Source organism: Poecilia formosa, unplaced genomic scaffold (genome assembly GCF_000485575.1).
Source record: "Poecilia formosa unplaced genomic scaffold, Poecilia_formosa-5.1.2 Scaffold235, whole genome shotgun sequence".
NCBI classification, from domain to species: Eukaryota; Metazoa; Chordata; class Actinopteri; order Cyprinodontiformes; family Poeciliidae; genus Poecilia; species Poecilia formosa.
The window spans coordinates 500,145-504,646 of NW_006800174.1; positions in this window are offsets into that span (position 1 = coordinate 500,145).

Consider the following 4,502-nt stretch of genomic DNA (forward strand, 5'->3'; position numbering starts at 1 on the left):
TAGATAGATAGATAGATAGATAGATAGATAGATAGATAGATATAGTTATTTTTATATATATGCAGGTTAGTTGTGAACTAAGTTTATAGGATTACGCTGTTTTTTCTGCAGCATAGATGGACCGAATTGTATGCATCTCCCTAAAGATAACTCTATAAAGAAATTGATAGCGGTCAAATAACTCCCACAAAAATCCTAATTATTTTGTGACAAAAAAAAAAAAAGTTGTTGCAGATGAAAGAAGGGAGTTTCGTGACCAGGATCGACCTAAACTTTAATGAGGGCCTGGGTAGAATTTTTGCTGCCTAGCTCCCAAAATGTGTTGCGGATGCCTGATTGTCTGCATATGTTGTATTTTCTTATTAATAAATGAGCTGACAATGAGTTTCTTAAGTTGGTTGCCAGGCAGAATACGTTTTTAGAAAACATGTTTCTCTGTTCAAAGAACAAATTAGCAAGGCTTTAACAGGTTTTAAACATAAACGACACAAACTGGCATGTAACAGTGTTCAACAGCATTGAACTCTTACATAGCCACATAATTATTTCTAAAAAATTGTGATAAATTTTCAGAAATGGAGCTGAAAAAGTTTTTAGTTAATTAGTTTCAGAAATTTTTACTATGTTTTGAAGAAAGGAATTGTTGCCCTAAAACCTTTCAGTAAGATTTATTTGAACCTTTATTTAACCAGGTAAATTGCTTGAGAACATTTTTTAATTTACAACTGATATGAACATGACATCAGCTTGTTGATTACCTAAGACTTCTTTTCAAAATTAGGATCAATTTTGGAGAACATAATAGGCTAAGGGAGTAAAATTATATCTGACTGCAGGATGTCCTTTCAAACATAGATGGGAAGTTTAAGGCTCCATACACACCAGATCCTCCTGCAGTAAGTGGACAAATGTATCGTACATGCCAGCTTCTCCAGCCATCACTGACATGTTGGGTCTGAAAAACACTCATCTAGGAATTGTTAAGCCCAAATGTTTTACTCAAGTGTTGTTATGCGAAACAGGTGATGCAGCTCTGCACCTCTTTCGACTTGGAGTAAATACAAAAACAAGGGAACAAACAAAAGGCAGCTGAGCAGAAAAACTCCTGCCTGCTCTGAGCTCACAAGACGTGTTGCGTGTAAAGCCAGTGGGGATGATCATCCATGCAAAATGTGATAAACTCCAGCTCATTCCACGTCACGCACACTCTGAATTAACAGCAACTCAGGGCCATGGCCCTGACGTTTGTGGTTATCGACGCTCTCTGCAGCAGACGATGATCATGTGTGTGTGTGTGTGTGTGTGTGCGTATGCGGGTGTGCGTGTGCGTGTGTGTGTGTGTGTGTGTCTGTGCATTAATAATGAATCCTCACTTCATTTGTATGTAAATGTGTCCGGACAGCACTCTGCTTTTTTCCTCCTGTGATGAATAAAGCATCAAGGAGGGATCCAGAGCAGCAGAGTGAGGCAGGTGACTTACTAATGAGCATCAACAGAGAGAAGGAGCCAAGCCAGCGACTCGGAATGACCTGCAGGAGGACAGGGAGAGGAGCTGCATCCTCCAGCCGAGGGAAGGGCGACGACCTGTTGTCACTGCAACATGCTGCAATGTATATGTGGCATGCTTTCAGGCAGTATTCTGTGATAAGTGATTTAAAGAGTATTAAAACTTTAACAACAGTTTTTACTGTGACACTGACCTTTGCTGACCTAAAGTTAGATATTGGGGCACATTCCTGCTATTTGTATGTGATTTTTTTGCTCATTTTCACTTTTCACAAATTGTTGCACCAGGAATAAAAAAAATATATAATCTTTGAGTCACAACTAAATGTAACTGCATTCCTCCAGTTTTTTCCTCTAATTTCTTTTCATTAACATGCTATTTTCACAGCTTGCTCTGCTCCAATTAATTAAGAGCAACACTCATCTGTGGTGTCAAGCATTCTCTGACACCCGTGGCACACAGCTGCTGCTGTGAACAGGGAGGTGAAGTGGGTCATAAACGCTTGATGTTTGCGAGATGCTTGTTTGTATCATTCCCAAAGGTGAATGTCATCAGAATTTATTTTTCTATTTTAGTTGGAACACACAAAACAAATTGTATTGCATATTGCATATTGTATGTATATATTTAAATATATGTACGTTTTATAGAATTTGTATATAATTTGCATATTATTATATTAGTTTTTGTTGTATTTTTTTATTTTTGGATTTATAAAATATAGTATACATGATAGAACATATAATATACTATAAATTAGTATATTAATTGGTAGTAGTTTTGTTAGTTCTCTGTATTCCAAACACCTGGGCTCTTAGAATTTTTCCTGTCAAATATAAAATACTCAAAACTAAGAACGTTGTGGCAGCTGTCAAGCAGGGTAGGGGTTGTGTCATGGTGAGGGTGTTACATTGCAAGTGGTGCTGTACTTCAGAAACGGGATGAAAGAAAACCCTGAAAACAAATCTTGAAATTATTTCACTTCACCTTAAATCACCAATTGTAATATTATATTATATTATATTATATTATATATCGTAATGAGGTGCTTTAATTCCAGGTACAATAACGTAGTGTACTTATCAGACTGAGTGAAAGTAGCAACATTAATTAAAAGTGTCCTTGTGCAGCAGAACTCCACATCAGCTGACATGTGTCTCAGTATAAATGACTAAATCTGCTCCATGTGTGGAACAAAAAGGGGTTTGTAAATGGGTGAATATCACTTGAAGTTTGAAGTGCTTTGAATGGTTAAAAAGGACAAGGTGGATGTTCTATAGTTGGGTCCCATTTACCATTTCATGCCTGATTCAATCAGCTGTATGAGCTTCATCTGATTGTGCAGCTTTGTCTGACTGACTCATTAGGATAGTGCCTCTTCTTATAAAATGGTTATTAAAAGAGCTGGTAAATCAGTGTGACAAAAGAAAATAAAAGCTTTCTGAAATAAATGTTCTGTCATGAAAATAGAAGCATAACTTGATTTCATCCACAAAAAAAGCTACATTTAGTAAATAAATGTCTTCATTTTCGCACGTGTTCACAACATAAACACTTCTGTTCTGATTAGTTATTAAGAGAACAACTTGAGAGAACCATGGAAACGTGATGTGCAGATCATTGCAGTACATTAAACTTTAAACTTTTTTCACATTTTGTCACGTTACAGACACAAATGTCAATATATCTGTCGGGATTGTATGTTACAGATGGACCAAAACAAAGTAGTTTAGAACTGAAAAGATTAAATAGGAAATAATGATGTNGCTTTCTGAAATAAATGTTCTGTCATGAAAATAGAAGCATAACTTGATTTCATCCAAAAAAAAAAAAAAGCTACTGCATTTGTTTTATGCAAATCTAATACTCATTTTCAGCTTAGTAAATAAATGTCTTCATTTTTGCACGTGTTCACAACATAAACACTTCTGTTCTGATTAGTTATTAAGAGAACAACTTGAGAGAACCAGGGATACGTGATGTGCAGATCATTGCAGTACATTAAACTTTAAACTTTTTTCACATTTTGTCACATTATAGCCACAAATGTCAATATATCTGTCGGGATTGTATGTTACAGATGGACCAAAACAAAGTAGTTTAGAACTGAAAAGATTAAATAGGAAATAATGATGTTTAGTTGTAAGCACTTCTAAGAAAAGCAAATCTTAGAAGTGCAGCATGGATTCGTATTCAACCCCTTAAATTCTAACATCATTAAAGAAATCAGTTTAGCCAATTACCTTAAATACAGGCTATCCGAGAGTAATTTTACCTCCATAAATGTAGCTGTTGAGTGACAACTTTCTAGTTTTGTTGCACAACATTAGTGAACAAACAAGAAAGAGCAAATATGTACAGGAAAGACATGGAAAACGATATCAAAAAGAGATGTCCAAAAATGCTGCAGATATAACTGAAAAGACTTGCAGCTGTAACAGCAGGGAAAGGTGGTTGTGTAAAGTATTGACTGAGGGCGTCTGCATGCAAAGGCATGCTGCACTTTCTGATTTTCATTCAGAAACATAGAAACCATGCATCTTCTTCCCACCACATTGTATGTGCTATTTTATACTGAACTGTCACATGAAATCCTGATTAACAACATTGAAGTTTGTAGTGATAAACATCTTGCAGCTATCATTTCAACTCAGATAGTGATGAAAACATGATTAAATCTCTTACCAAAAAAAGTTATATATTATGATTAACTAACAGACTTAAAATGGATTTCTATAATTGTTGCCAGAAAACAATTGTGTCAAGCACATGAAAGCATGAAGGCGTACCAGTTATATCTTTTTAGGAAGAAAGTGGTTCTAAATGCGTTTGTTTGGAAACTACATGTTTACTGTATTTGAAACAAAGACGATTCTCACATTCCTACCTCTTATCCGCTTCAAAAGGGTTTTGACGTTTTTGCCTGAGACACAAAGTCTGCCAAGTCAGTGTCATACGTTAGCAGTGCAGCTCCTCCCACTCAGAGTCAGAGCTC